The 17714-nt window shown below is 33.9% G+C and overlaps 1 long non-coding RNA gene across 2 annotated transcripts; it reads left to right on the forward strand.

Moving 5' to 3' along the window:
- Window positions 1-72: 72 nt before the first annotated feature.
- Window positions 73-16882, forward strand: LOC126550235 (uncharacterized). Of its 2 annotated transcripts, XR_007604275.1 has the most exons (4): window positions 2057-2221; window positions 2661-2842; window positions 4396-4520; window positions 16213-16882. It is a non-coding gene; the product is annotated as an uncharacterized LOC126550235 (long non-coding RNA). The 2 variants fall into 2 exon arrangements; XR_007604274.1 differs by lacking the exons at window positions 2057-2221; window positions 2661-2842 and adding an exon at window positions 73-261 and having other exon boundaries at window positions 16213-16878.
- The last annotated feature ends 832 nt before the right edge of the window (window positions 16883-17714 follow it).

A 17714-nucleotide genomic window follows, 5' to 3' on the forward strand; every position in this document is an offset into this window, starting at 1 on the left:
CAAGCACGCAAACCTTATACGCGCTCACGCACGCACGACAATAATATCACAAATCTGCAGTGGCGTAATTAAACGCTTGTCGGACGCATGCGACGACCAACAGATCACCCGGAGCAGTATTTTAATTTGTTTTTAAGCAACACGTCATATCGACAATGTCTATTGAAGAGTCGAGACTCTAAATGTATAAATCCTATACAAAAAACAAAACTGTTAATGAACCGCAGACGAAAAAAAAACGGAGGAGAAGTAGCAATATAGGTAACGACTTTGCTACTATTATTATTAAACGATTCAGAGCGAAGACTCTATCCGGTTTTTTGCGGCTGACCGATAAGCTAGACGACCAAACGGTTATATTTTAATAATCGTATTAGAATATTTTAACGAGTGATTGTCTTTGTTTTTTTCACCTCGTCATTCCCGATTATATTCTAATAATTACAGGAAACTGTCAGTGTTGACCTATAATACCAAAAACGCCAGTCTATAGATTCAAATCACTGCCTAACCTCTATCGAAGTCGATGATCAGCTCGTTTTTGCTCTATACTATAGAAAAAGTGCATCGCCGGTAATAAAATTTAAAAATACACACACACACACACCTCACCGTAGTACCAATATACAGTTATCGCTACACTGGTAATCTAAAAAATTAGTTTTTTCATTATCAAATTTGTCGAATGTAAAGTGCACCTTATAATCAGTGCGACGTATATAGAAGGGGGTTTTAGGGGTTCAAACCCCCCCCCCCCTGAAATGTATGGTTGGTATGGACATTGGTTTTGATTGTTATGATTTTATATATTATAATATTATCATACATTGTTTTTTAACCTCCTCCGACATTAATTTCTTTATACACCACTACTTATAATATTCGGTTGTTGTAATTTATTTGAAGTATATATTGTAGGTACTGTTGCGCCAAAACCGAAACCAAAATGTCACGCGCACACTGCACTGACTATAAATTATGAGTATATATATTATAATAACGATAATAATATATTATAATAGTGTTGTCGGCGTGTACGATTTGCCGACGTCCGACGAAATACAGTCGCTTATTACGATCGGATAATATTATGTCGGCGGCGGACCGCGCCTATGTTATATTGTACGTACAATAATATTATATTATATCGGTTTCAGCGCACGGCACATTCCGAGCCCACACTTTACGGACTCGTATGTGTGCCCCCTCTCCTCGTGTTGACTGCGATGATGATAATAATTATAATCTTCACTTAATATACGATATTCGCGTCAGGGCCGTTTTCGTCGACTGTCGGCTGCTCTTGCACTTGATACTAGGAAAAAATTAACGTCGTCGGAATACAAACGTCGGGCGTATCGTAAAAACTTCAACGTTTATTTAAACCGAGTATATTATTGGTGACCGTGCTTTGTACACGAAAAATCGACGGTTTTTATAACAATGAGTAGGTACTAATAATATAATATTATAGTGAGCCTGGTTTTTATCAACTCGACTTTACAGTGTGAACGACGGTTTGCGTTAATCCGCACTAATATAAATACGGTTGGTTTCGAGACAGACATTTTTCTTGAAGTCCTGTATACATTGTTAATCAATAATAATACAACTAAAATAATAAATAATTACACGATGAAGACAAAGAAAATATATTTATTTCAAAAAAATTTTTTTTTTGATTTTATTTCCTTGGCATTTTTACCGTTTCCCGTTGCATACGTAACTCATACCTACAATGTTCACTGGCACAAATCGTATCTATATTTATATATTAAAGCACAGCAGAGTAACACTTATAACACAAACGCTCTTATAAAGTTCGAACGCTAAAAAGTGTATAAGTTCAATATTCGTATGCTGCTATAGTTTTTATACATGCATCAACTTATTAAGAATAGTATTTTATGGTTCTATGTGTAACACTTAGTCTGACATTGTTTATGACTTGCGTACTATAAGTATCATTTCGTTACACCGTCGCACAAAAAGCATTTTTAAATTGGTGTGGGTAATTGAATACATTTTTTTAACGAGATGTGCAAATAGCAGATAGTTGATTAGTCGATGCCAACGCACGGTTTGCTATTTTTCATTTTTCATTTTATATGAATATGTGAATATATTTGAATAACTGTTGAAGTACCGTAGTCGTGCCAAATCTTAATAAAAGGACATTTTAAGTCCCCAGAAGAAATCATCGTGTATAATGCCGAGTACCGTAAGTGGTTTTCCAGATACGTAGTTAATTTAAAAGCTTGCAGCCGACAATTTTTCAGTGTTTCTGCTATTAAAATTATATGTGCTCATGCATCGATAGTGACGTATCCGAAGTCTGCTGTGAATATAGATGTATAGCAAAGTGTCTCATATAATTGTGTTTTTTATCGACCGTACACTATATTTATAAATATCTAAAATCTCTGCACGCTCATCCGCATTCCGCATATAAACCTTACAACTTCCATTTCTATTGTATACTTTTATTATACAAATACTATACACTATTAAAACAGGAAATCAGTATAGTTTCAAAACATTTTCGCATGTACGTATTTTATCAATTCTGCAAATCGGACTCCCTGCAGTATGACATACTTATATAATATAGAATTTTAGCAAATTTAAAATAAAACAAATCGCTTTTGTTCTTTCTTCAGCTGTACAATCATCGAAACAATATTACATTTCCACAACACTCTCGCATGACGTAGGCACATTGAACGCGGTAGTAATACATTGAAAACTCCAGAAATTTATGTTTGAAAAAAAGTTATCGACCCGAACAAACACGCATCGATACATCCCGTATAATGTGTATCATACATATACACATACATACGTACGTATAATATGAGTATAATATTATAATATATTAAATATACTATAGGAACTTCTTATATCCTTCGTCTTCGACACTGATGCAACAACCCACAGTCAGTTGTTATAAATTATAATGTTCTACATACATTATTATTGTAATATCGAGATGTTATTATTGTTATTGTGACGTGTCGTCTGCGACTCAAGAAATCGTTTATATACAACATTATCATAGTATAATGATTATGTGTATGATGGTTCCGATATTATATATTATGCGTTATTTTATAAACAATATTATACATAGAAGTAGGTACGCTGGTACGCAGCAGTAATATTATGTACTGATACGTTATTCATATATTATATAATGTACGTACAAACGCGCGTTATCGACCGGACAATGATATGCGATTGGCATAATATACCAGTGTAAGAACCTACGAACATTCCACTGTTATTACTTATCTGAATAAACGCGCTTTTCATTCACCTTAAACATGGAATATATACGGTACACCACTGTACACTGTACAATATTATATTATAGGTAGGTATATAAGTCTCACGGTACTGCACACTTTTTTCTGTAGTCAAACGACCGATCTTGCAAGCGGAGTGAATAGATGGGAAAGAATTTCAAACACTTTTGGGATAATATACAACATACTTTCACATATCTGCTTAATGCTCATACTTCACCCCGTGAAAGTAAAGGATGATCAAAATAATGGGATATTATACATGGTTAGGTACCTATAATATAGTCCACGAGCATCATATATTTTCGAGCTGTATATTTTTTCAAAGTTAAAATTGCAGGATTGTTTATTCGCTGACAGTTATTAACAGTAACATCGGTAGTACTGTATGATACCTTATATAATAAACCTATATATATAACCATTTATTAAACTAAGCAGATATTTGCCACACAACGTTACCACATAATAATAACTTAATTAAAAGCGACTATGTATGATCAATAAACATAATGATAATAAGAAGGTTTAACATCTCAATATTAATAAAGATATATATTGTTTACATTAAATGTTGAGGGTATATTCATTCATATAAATGCAGTATATTGCAGTAGACGTGCTAGAAACTTAGTTAAGTGCAGTATAGAAAACTAATATCATGTTCGTGATCGTAAAACATTGAACAATAAGTCATTAAACGCGCATACACTTATATAAAACAAAAATTCGAACAGATAATATTTTCATAAAGATTTAACGGTCATCCCGATGTATAATAATATATATATTACGCTAGAGGTTTCTTAGAGAGATTTTTAGGGGTGTTTGTCCTCATATACACCACATATGCCCGTCTACTCCAAAATCTTACTTAGAACTTTTGCATTCGAAATTTCATTTTGACTGGTTGCAAATAGAATAGATAAAAACACGATAAAATCCCCTGCTGTTCAAGCTGCAATATATAAATTGATTTTTGCAGTTCGATGATAATAAACTTCTCGTCATCCCAAACGATATGCGTAGAATAATATAATAATAATAATAATATGATTGTTTTAATTATTTTAATTTATTCTCTTTCTAGTCTTTTGTTTCGTCGAAAACATTCTATGGTTTGTAATGTGAACGTTTATATAATAATATAATGTAGAATGTCGCAAGGTACACCGTACACCAGCGCACCACCCGCGAAGAGCGATATACACAGAGGTATGTGGTATACTATTATTATCATTATAATGCAGCCGAATCGGTTTATTATTATACACGAAAGGGTAGTGAAGCGTTTCGTAATAGAGCTACGAAATTCGTTTGCGCACGCCATTATATATAAGCGCATACACCATATACCTATATACATGTATTATAATATTGTATGGGACAATGAGTAGCTAAGTACTCGCCGCAGCTTATATTTTACACGAGTTTAGAACAATTATTATGTTTTTCGGGGGAAAAAAAATATGACCACGCACTAAAAACACGTCGATCGATTGATAAGACTTTATACAAAAATACAATATTATACATACACTTTCGTGACCGAACGCGATTTACAATGATATTATACACAAAAAGATGGATTTTTTTTATACAGAAAAAATGTATAATAATTATTATTAAACAACGCGAGTTTATATAGGTTGGGATAGATGGCTAGGTTTTTATACGATTTTAGGATATCACGACTCACCGATCGTACAAACAGCGGAAGAGTCACAAAGTGAACGGCGAATAACAGCTTTTTATCGACAATATATTTTTCTATTATCGTCGGTGGCAGTGGCCTATATATCCATAACATTATTATAAATTTATAACTATATTTAGTGTAAGACAAAAAATAAATGTAAATATTAAAGTCGATTGTTTTAAATTTCTATGTGCACATTACCTAATAAGAGATAAAAAAAATATACATCACGTCTTTAATATAACTATATACAATTACGGTTATTAACATAAATTAATTTCAAAACGTTCTTTATGCGATTATCTTACAAATGTATTCATGTTAAATCGTGTAGTTATTATTATCATAATAAAGCTATTGTAATTCGTTTTGCTAAAAATATTCAAATTGTTTGTTCGTATTATGACTCGTTCGACTGAGTTCTCGTTTAAGACTCTAAGTATAATACCAAACTATATATACTATAATGGCGGGAGGTGCCTCTATCTTTACGAAATATGATTATAAACAAACGTAGCGGTAACTGTATAATACTATTATTATGACAGAATTCATCATCGACTTTATCGGTCAACCATCGTGCACAGCCGGCGGTCTTAAATTCAAAGGATTGTATCACAGATAAAAAAAATATACCAAATACAATGGTAGGTATAATACAACGCAGCGTTAAGTATATACTAGAATAAGGATAAAGAAATATAATAACTTTATCTATGTATGTGTGCGTAACATCGATTATCTAAGGAACAAATTCGTAGAACCCTATCGATATTATTAATTATAATAATTGTTCGGTCTTATAATTATTTTTGGTAATAAACTATAAAATTATAAACATCTGCGGTAATATTATTAAAATAAATTTATAATATTCAGGAACGCTTGATTTAAACGAAAAACAATAATTAATGGAAACATTTTTTAAATTTTAAACCATAAGTCATATTCAATACATACAAAATCGCATGTTCTGCATATTTAATGTGCATGCACTAAGTTAACATTTAAAATAAAACTACAATTTTCCATAATTACTTAGAATTGAGTTAAAAATTAATATCAATCAAATACTACGTAGATAATCTATGTAACCATGAATATTTTCGGTTTTTTTTCATGTGGACCCTTTAATATTGATAAAAATCTTTTAAGTCCAAGCCAACCGTTTAAGAATTATTAATAGTTTAAGACTACACAGAGAGCTTTCAATAACTTTAATAAAATCGGCTCAAATCATAGAATTAGTAGAAGGTCAAAAGTGGTGTATGCGTTTGTTAAATAATTGGAAAACAAAAAAGTGTTGTCTTCGACAATGAAGAAAATATTCAATTATATTCTTAGAGAAAGGTTGTACATTTTAAACTTGGGTACCTATTTGGTTGTATTGTAGAGTTTACTGTCAACTAATTCATTATAAAAACGAGGTTACGTATACAAACAAAATCCATTATTCGAGCATGTGGCGGTTCTAACAATAAAAATGTCTGTAAATTTATCAGAAGAAATAAATTAAACGAATTTTTGAAGTGATAAAAAAAAATTACGATTTTCGTTAAATAATTTGATTTTCCTCTCATTTTTCACCTGTTATAGCTTTCTCGTGTGCGCACATGTAATATAATGTGCAGTATATTATTTATATACAAGTATTCAGCTATATTCAAAACTATACAACACTTGCACAGAATCAAATAGATAAACGACGCGCATGTCACGCTTGTTCATCTTAACGTATAATATATATACCTATAATCGACAAACTTATATAAAATCCATAATACTTTGCCGCCTATATTCGGTCCAACTACGGTGAAACACAACAGACGGGACCATTTTCCTACAAAAATTAGATTCCGTTTTTTCGCCTCGTAAAAGTCTCCTTTCCATTTCCCTCTAAATCTTACTTTTTTAACTAAAATTATGTATATTTTTTCCCCGAACATAAAAATTAATTAAATCAAAAATGATCGATAATTAAACCCGTCACCAGTGTTATAATGTTACATATAAGTATGACAACTAAATAAATAATAATATCAAACAACAACAACAACAATAAAAACGCTATATTTTATATTTTTTTTCTTCATATTAAATGCGTAGTATATGACAAAAAACGTATTCTCGATTTCTTATTAGAGGTAAACTGCGTTGTAGATACCTGAATATATAATCGGAAAAATCAATGGTTATGTAAGCATTGATTATTTCGTAGGGTGGTGACTACCTACGTATATACATATGTACTCTTCTCAATCGACACAACGGTGGTAGAAACGTTTATAAATATAATATTATATCTACAGACGCGTATTACTGCTACTGAACATAATATTATCAAATACTACATAATATACCTATACACAAACCAAAACGTATAACGTTAGCCCGCCCGAGTGCGCACTCGAATTCTCGAGTGATGTAGTAAATATTTATAATAGTTAACCAATTCGTTTTCAAGCTTTGTAGAAATACGAGTGAATCAACAAGGAGCTTATAGTATTATTATTTACTCGCTTGCTCTACACACACACACGGATTTTGTTTGATCCTTTGACCGCGAAACGAATCACGCGGTGCCTTCAAAAACACAATATTTTGAACCCTATACCGTTAAATATTGGTATACCAGCTATTATTTACACGGAAAGATGAAATGTCGGGCAGCAACATTTGTGGTTTCGAAAACAAAATTATTCCTATTTATCAATCATTATTGCCAACTCCCCATACATTATTTATATATACACGCTGCGATCGCAACGTTATCATAATATTTTATAATTATTTGTAAACTGTACGGTCCGAACATAAATACGTATATTATACAAACTACAATATTTCATTTGTTTTATGTAGATTCTGCTATATGTGTGCATGACCTCAATAATATATTATTGGAAAAAATCATCGTTACGCACAATAACTCGCGGTATAAAAACGAAGAGACATTGTTCTTTTGCAAATCAAGAGTTCGCCACTGGTCACTCCCGAAATGGCTGCATATTATATGGAAAAGCCGCGCGTTTGATTACGCGGAATTCAAGATTTAAGTATATTACTTAAATATTTCGAAAATTATAATCCAGACGAATGCATAATATTTAAGGATTTAAAACGGGAGTGAACGTGTCCGATGCATCGTTTTGCAGGTACGCGTATAGTATGCGCGCAATTATACATATAACACTCGGTCGTAAGTACCATTCGACTACCCCGCCTAAAAAGTTACACTATATATGTATATTATGTGCTAAGAACAGTATACACACACACACACACGTCGTGCTGTATTATAATAATTTGTAAGTCGTAAACGTATGCGCGCGCACGAGTCTCGGCGACGAAAAATAAGCGGTCGATAGAGCGTTCGCAGCAGTGTGCGCGGCGCGTTTAGGTATATAATAACGTATAATATACATATACGACTTTAATATACGTTAACGCTGCAGCACACGCACTCAAGGTCCAAACAATTTGTACGTCCAATTGAGTGTTAATTGAAAAAAGCCAACTGGGTCAGCGCAACCGTCGGCGACGAATAAGCCGTCGCCGCCGTCGGATTATCGGGAAACAGGCGACGTATTGCCAGAGCGGGCCGGAGAGATAGAGAGAGCTCATTACGATTTCCGAGGGGCCTAAAACCTTACAGTAACGTTAATATCGTATAAACGTGTGTGTGTGTGTGTGTGTGTGTATGTGCAATGGTGTGCGGCGCACAACGCGAAAAAAGTTCCGACCCACATGTCGGCACGACACGACTGCGACGACGACGATATTTAAAATAGGCGAATCTTCGTGCGTGCGACTAAATGCGTGTTATATTATATGTGCGCGACGTTTGTTAAAAGTTTTTTAACACAAACGCCTATATGCAGGTTATAAATAATGGAGTTTGTTTGGTGGTGGGTTTTTCGATTTATAGTTTTCTAGCTGGGGGTCGCGGGACTCGCTGCGGGGAGGGCGTGCCGCGCGTGATTAACGCGATATTCGCCGAGTCTCATCGATGATGGCACCGCCAACGCGTCCCGTTTCGACACGACCGTTTTGAATTTATATAATATGTGTACACATATTATTACGGATAGTTCGTATAGTTGTCGGTTTTGGGGTCGTGTGTCTAATGCTGTTGGGCATATGCACCGCCGCGTAGGCAGCTGCGGTGAGAATTCGTGATTTTGCGAGGAAGGAAATCTCCACCCCCTTTATGCGACAAAAAGGATATTTTTTTACACGTTTATGTCGCCTCGAGTAGAGTTATCAAGTCTCGAATTCGTAACACTATTTATCGACTCGAGTCGTTAAAAACTCGCATAACTACTGTTATTCCGTTGGAGCGATTTAGGTATATCGATTTGTCGATTTTGCAGTGGGCTTATCGTCTAAACGCAATTATCAAATGAGCTGTCTTCTCTTGATGACACAAAAATATTATCTAAAATCAACAATCTATAGAGATCTGGTTTAATATTGTTACGATGTGCAGTGATAACGGAAAACACTAACTCGGAAAGTGAGAATAATTAATCGAAACATTTTTCGAAAAGTTTTTATCTCATTACATTTTCGAATTTTCGCTCAAAACAAGAATATATTTAATGCAATATGTGAACTGTATAAATTATAATATATGCTTTTTTATTCAAGCATATTCCAAAATTAGTCCCTTATTGATTTGCACCTAGCGCGCACGCATAATAAATATTCTGATGTACATTACATCGGTGTGGGTATGTATTTTATTTATGTTAATGTGTTCGCTACGTTATTAAAATCACCTACCTGCAACCCCACAAAATTAACTCATCTCAAACACGCCACCGCCATATAATTATATATCACAATGTAGCGCAGTTGTAGCTTACACGTGTCGCGGTAGTTTCGAAAGTCTGGTTCGTATATGATGTCGTAGAGCGCCATAATTCTCAATTGGTCGGCCGGTCGCGGTTGTATTTCCAAATGAGAACAACTACGACTATTACATAGTTGTGCAGCTTTTTAAGAGCATTTCATAAAAAATCATAAAATATTTAATAATTATAACCCGTGACGTAAATAAATACGAGTTTCGATATTATATTACCGTTTTCGTTATTGTTGCCACATCTTACTTTACTATAAGCTGCAGTACACGTGCCGGTGTCTCGACGTATGGATTTCCTCACTTTCTCACTGCATCTCGCTTGTTCGTCTATGATATCGTAGCTATAGGTGATTAACTAGACTTTGTCGACGTTCAGGCACAGATAAATAAAACATTTTTTAACGGCCTACGAATAATAGTGGCACTGCGGTGGAGTGTGTAATGGCTTGTAATTTCGCATAATCGTATAGTTAATACTATATGAAGTTATACTATAGTGAGCCATGTCCTCTGTTCATTTCGTTCATCATATTATCTTCTTCTCCGTCGACCTATACCAGCCCACAGAAGACTTTGCCTCCAATGACCCAATAAATGCCACCCTCGGTTTGTCTCTTAAAATGTAATATTCGAGTAATTAAAAAAAAAAATATTTAAATTTAAAATACGACGTCAAAGTTACGACATTTTATATATATATATATATACCATATTAGGATATAGCAGTTTATATAGGTACACTACATTACGTATGCAGCCATCTCCTGCAATACGAATTATTTTGAAATCATTTTCATATAATTACCGTTCAAACCCTTTGACTACTGCTACACTGACCCTCCATCCAATAACCTTCCGGAAAATGAACCCCAAACGTAAATACGGCGCACACTACACTTTCCTCAATATAAATTGACCTAATTTAAATAAAATTTAAATTTCAGAATTTCAATACAACACAAACACAAGACATTATATACTTTACGTATATTTGAAATCTTTAGCATAGAACATATTATACTGCACAGTAGTGTATTATTAATGATACTCATTAAATTCATTATACCCTAATCGAGTACATAGAACAACGCGCAGAGTTTTCCCACATACCTATATATTTTCTTCTCGTACGCTAATGGCGATAGGCGCGTTCATAATATATCACTCGTAAAAATTAGGCCCACTCAGTGTCAAAATGCTATTCCCTTTCTTCATAAAAATATATTCTCCTTTAGGCTGCACACCTTTCATTTTATTTTTTTCGAATCCTTAACATATATTACCGTTCTTTTCGATTCTTTTCAATTTATATTAGAATTTTGTGGAAACCTGCTCTGCATTCACGCCAAAGAAATTTAACGACCAACTAGTTGTACATCAGTAAAGAGTAGGTACTCGATTATTATAACCGTTTAATGAATAATACTATTATAGGTCACGTTTTCAAATATTTGTGTATTATGTATACTATATTAACAACTACACATTATTGCAATAGAAATCGGATACAACGACGGCGACGGTCGTTTAAGCCACCACGTCCTGTCGACTGCATTTATATATATTATGTATATATAAACGAAAACAATTAGTTCGGTGAATTCGAAGACAACGGGCTTTACAATGCGCAATTACAACGTTTCCTGTTTGAACATTGTTCACAGACGATCTATCCGACCGCAATGACCGAATTATTTATCACGGGAAAGTAATATATTATTATCTTAATAATACATGTAATACGAATAGTTTCGAATTTCGGCGGCGCGTTTTCTTGGCACTGTGCAGTATTATAATTCGTATACACGTGCATCCCATCCACATTGATTTATACGCACGCTTACCTTATGGTTGGAATTCAATTATCCTCGCTCTTGCATCTGGTTTTGCGTAAATAGGTACCTACATGACGTTTTGCTGGCGACGTAGGTTAGGCGAGCATCCTGTTCACATTAAACTCCTACGAAATTAAAACTTCACCAATGGCCAAGTTTACCTTTATCAAGTCGTCAATAATGGACGAGTCGGACACACGAATCCGCCAAACGAAAAGTTCAGGGTGACTATAGATGATGCAGTACGCTATTCGAAAGGTCAGCTAGACGTAGACGTTCTCACCTGTAAATAGACGACTTGGACTTCGGTTTGATTTTTTTCGAAACCTGCTGACATTACTCGCGGTTTGCGCCGCAGAGTTGCCCACGCCAAAATACCGTAGACCGACAAAGTTTCCCACTGCATTCCAGTACACCAAATAGTATTATGCATTTTTTTTCGATTTTAGTTTTTTCCAAAACGGCTTGAACTAGCTCGTAGTATATTACGCGTAATCATTACAAAATAGATCATACTCGCACGATAAAATAATAATAACCTTAATATATATATGCAGTAACACGAAATGTGAGAATGCACGTTACAATATTATATTATATATATGTGTGTGTCTGTTTTTATATATTTATGAACGAAACAATCATCTATAATGCGTTCTCCTGAAGTACATTTGATAAGTAGGCGTACCTATGTAGAACTAGGTTATTCAAATATTTGTTTGCACTGCACTATGTACAACCGCGTATACTTTATAACGCACATTATCACACTGCATGCGTATGGTGGAAATACGTGAAGATTATAAACTATATTGACCTATGCACTGTATGCACTGTTTTTTCCACAAGTACCTCATTCAATAGAAATATTATACAGCCAAATCAGGAATACTTTCTGGCGATTATTAACGAGTACAATTATTAAAACTATGTACGTTATTATAGGTATATAAAAAACAAAGTTTAATGTGTATGGACACAACTCGATCGATATCAAGGTCTATATAATGTCTGCACATTTTTACAGATATATAAGTTAATACTTCTTAATATATTTATAGCTATCCCCGATATCTACGTAATACATATCAAATTTATGATTTTTGTAAGTTGTTTTCAAAATTTAGAAAGATTATTAAATCCGGACACTAAATAGTTAGATAGTATTAATACTCACAAAAAATTATAGTCATGTACATTGGGGACAAAAACAATTTTTCTTTGCTCTCGTGCACTGCATTGAGATGTCATCATCTCGATTGATTTTTCATTATAATTTACACGATCACTTCAACGCGGGCTCTGATATCAGGACAAAAGCCACGTCAAAACTAAATCGAATGAGATACGGAAGCGGCGGCCATAAGGAGAACGCTGCAAGATGAGTGACAATAAATTTTCATGAATCGGCGTTAGCCCACGATCCGGGTTCTGCAGGATACTGCCGGTCCTGAAGTGCATTTTAAACAACGCGCATTTTATTTTACCGATGGTCGTTTCGTTAACAGTATGACGGAAGGAGAACCGAAAGTCAGTATGGGACTATTTGTCTAGCGAGTAGCTCTAGCCGGCTTACAAAGAAAAAGAATTGGATACTGCGAGTCCAGAGCAGTGGGTTTAAGACGGCTGGAAAAAAAAGCTTATCCGAAGCTATCGTTATTCCATTGGCGTAACCACGGAGATGCAAAACACGATTATGCCACTATGCCCTGGATTTGGAAGAGCCTTCAATTTTCGCGAGTACAATTTGTGTTTACAAAAATTTTAATTTTATTCGAAAATTCTCATCTTACTCTTTTAGGAACTAAAAAAGTGCGAAATATATCATATTTCATATAATAGTATATGGGCTGAATTTAATTTTTATATTGTTAACTAAAAAAATGTAGACAACGCAAAATAAATCAAATATACATTAAACTTTATTTTATCAGTATGAGTGTGTGACTGTATACTGTAAGACATTATGTGTGTACTCGTATATGCACATTTAAAATCGCATAAATTAAATAAACTAGTTTTTTCTAATTAAACAATTAAACAATTTTGGTGACATATACAGATGGTGTCCAACACTTATTTGATATTACCCCGGGGACTACAATTTATTATTATTATTATTAATTACACCTCTGTAATCGTTCAGTGATTTTAAAACAAAAACGAACATTTTTTACTCATGACAACAACAACGATAACATTTAAAACCTCTGTGACATATTATGATATTTTATCAATGTCTTTTAAACAACCGACACTGTATAATTTAGGTTTACATGTGTATAATTTACAAGAGTTACGTCGAATCGCCTTCGAACGCGACTTCGTATTGTTTGGTCAACGACGAGCGATAAACTACAATTATATGTAATCTAACGAAATAAATGGAAATTAACGATGTTTTAAAATATCTAATGAAAACAGTTTTCTTAATAAACCGTCCATAGAGTAATATTGCGTGTACTATGTTTGTACTGCCGTATTTACACTCTTCTGCGCTAAACAATCAAACGTATAGAAGCAAACATAATTATAATATAATACAATAAAACAAACAATTGTTCGTCACATACAACGGAAGAACAAAGATCTCGTTCGGATGTTCGTGTCAAAGCATCTAAATTATAAGACGTGAGCGACCGACTCGTTCACATCCGTCTCCGAATCGTCACAATATTGGATATAGGATATATATATATATATATATTATATTCAGTTAGTTTATAATTATATATATATATAACTCCTAGTAGCGCTGAACCAAAATGAAATGGGGGGGAGGTCAAAAATTATTTCTCATTACCCACCACTTTTTGCGCCATATCCACACACGACTTACCAAAACGCAAGTAGTACGCTGTGTATGTTATTTGTCGGCCAGTTATTTATCCCTATTCTTTCGGTCCTGGTAAACATGGATTATACATTTATAACATAACGAATAGTTTTTTTTTTTGGATACTCGCAGGCCCCCCAGAAGAATTATTAATTACAAAATTGTAAGCAAAAAAAAAAAATGAACTTTATCAAACTGTATTCAATTATCTGCGTGTAATCGAATGCCATTTATAATTAATACATGATATTTATTTTCAAAAACAAGCTATATACTTTCGTCTCGCCAAATTTTTACTACGTTTTTCCTACTGCCGAGTTGTAGAATTTACCGAACTCGCAAGTCTCAAAATAATACATATTATACCGCACGCGTATAATATATTATACGTCCGTCTGCTGACGGAATCGTATATTCTAAGTACCTACACGATGTACCTACATACAATTGTAATAATGTACACGGATTATAATATTCTAGTCTCCTCGTCGTACGCGCGAGTAGCTCGACTTATTTTTTTTTTACTGCCATTTTATTAAGATAAAAAAATAAAATAAACGTTTCCTCGCATAGAAATTCTTGGCACCTCTCCTGAGCGGCCGTTTACCCAGACACATTAACCTATTATGTCGCTGATACAGCGATATAAAAATATGTTTACGTGTCTATATGTGATGTATATTCGTAAATGGCGCGCACACAGTTTATATAAAGTCGCTTCGTCGGATGCTGTACAGCCGCGAGACGTAACAACTTGTAGGTACAAGGCAAGCGTTTCCAATAAGTTGCGTATTTATATACGAAGAAGTCCGTTTTAATGTAAGACACGTCTTGTTATTTCGCAAAACGTTTCTTTCGCGTACAACTTCTAGTCATTGCAAAACAATCATTTTTTTTTTAACTTCTTCACTGTTCTGTATATGACAACATACATTTTTAATTTCGTTCTCCGAACCGAAATATCTAATTTCAAACGATTCGATCAATCAAAACCAAATTTCTGATAAATATAATACAAATTACGAGCGATGAAGCGGGTTACCACTACTATACGACTCCAATCGGCTAAGAAAAAAAAATTAAAAATTAAGTTATTGTTAATTTGGACAAGTAAGATAAAAAAAAGTCTTGGAGTTGGATTATTTTGTTGTGCTCGTCAGAGGACGGTCTGTATCAATCGGACTCCGAAGATAGGCACAAAAAATGATATTTCCCATATCGGGTAAATACTATACAGTCTTTGCACAGCTTCGTCCTTATTGGCAGACATTATAAAATTACGTAGGAACTATATATATATCTGTATTAATACAGCTTGATATCACTCAACACCATCGTGTGGAGCATCGTTTGTTGAAAATTCACAAACCGAGTATATAATCATGGGGCGGACTGTGACTTAATAAACTACTTAAAACGTATAATATCTGCTGTAAAAACCTTTACAGCGATGTCGGCTAATATCAATAGGTGACAATTAAACGATGTGTATTATACAGACATTATAATAAATCTTTAACTAGTTTGCAATGATATATTATTATATTTATATTTATTTGGTTATTTAACTAAATAAAAAACCACCTTTAGAGTTTTTTTACCTATATATTACGTTATTAAATAAATTATTCTATCGTATAATAGTGAACGGTGGGTTGCATTATTTTCAGATTACGGTGTGAAATGGAACAAGATGATGCGCAGGACTTGGCAGAGAACACCATAGACCAGACTTCTCAAACTTTTCACTACTGTACGATGAAATATTTACATTTTATCAATCTATTACCATCATTTACACGGAAATTGGAAATTTCCGTTTATTTCTCATGAACTCACGAATAAACAATTTTGAAATAGTTATATTCCAAAATTATAATTACAGATATTACCTATCACGTATTCGACTTCATTCGACTATTTGATAATAAGTAATAACGTTGTAATAAGTGTAGTTTTATTTTATTTAAAAAAAAAATACTGTGTACCGATATGATTTATTTTCATATAAAATATCATATATTTAAAAAGCGCACAAGACTTGACAAAAGTTCAAACGTAACGCACAGCCAAAGAACCTATGGCCTTTAAATCGTAAATACATTATGACAAATAAAATATAAATTTCATTTTTTTTTTTTTTTTTTATAGAAGTATATTATATGGATAATGGAAATGAAAAAAAAATTCTGAACAATTCGTTTTTTGACCAGTTCATTGGCAGCAGATATAGTGTTAATTTAGTGATGTCGTAGTGTTGACGTATTATATTTCAGAAGGTACAATCTGCATAACATTTATAAACGTACGGCTCAACGACATAATACCCGAGTGTCTACAAACAGAGAAGTCAGTGGACTATCAGCCCGCGCAGTTAGACTTTTAACCGTATTAGCCGTCATGGATGTTGGTCTTGCAAAGGACGACCTCGAGGTACCTAAGATAAAATACGAAAATTCCCGTTGCTGTCGGGGACGCAAACAGGCCGAGTGACTACATCACGCCATTTATATCACGTCTTCTTTTCCGGGTGCGAGATCTTTTATTTTTGTCGCACAAAAGCTTCCAGGAAGCCGCGTTGTTCATTCATGTCAAATATTTAATTGTATGATATACACGAACCGGAAGTTTTTTTTTGCGGAGGAAGAAGAAAAAACACTTCCACCGCTCTGGTCATATTATACACTGCTGCCAAGCGGAAAAAATATGATGTCCGGCCGGGAAAAACACGGCCGCTGCCAAATGACAATAATCCGTGACGCGAAATTTAAATATAAATCATTACGCATATTATAATATCTATAGTCGCGATCGTTGTCCATGGACGTGATGAACAGCATCAACACGTTTTTCAGGAGCAAATGTCTACCACTATTATACTCGCACCATAACAAATAGCTGTGAGTAATAGAACGTATTATATTCTAACGCACTCGTCTTAAAAACGAAATACATGTATATTATGCATAAATAACATATTATGCTAATTACGATGCGTCTTTTCTCTACCTTTTTATGTGCACAAAAACACCAGGCACGACACAGGCTACAGATCGACTCATGTCGACGCATGCCCGACTTGCAAATAACTCCACCACAACCGAATTGCACTTAAACCGAATAATATTCTGTTACCGTATATGCATTCAGCCGCAAGTGGTGGGTAGCCCAA

This window comes from Aphis gossypii, chromosome 2, assembly GCF_020184175.1.
Source record: "Aphis gossypii isolate Hap1 chromosome 2, ASM2018417v2, whole genome shotgun sequence".
Taxonomy (NCBI): domain Eukaryota; kingdom Metazoa; phylum Arthropoda; class Insecta; order Hemiptera; family Aphididae; genus Aphis; species Aphis gossypii.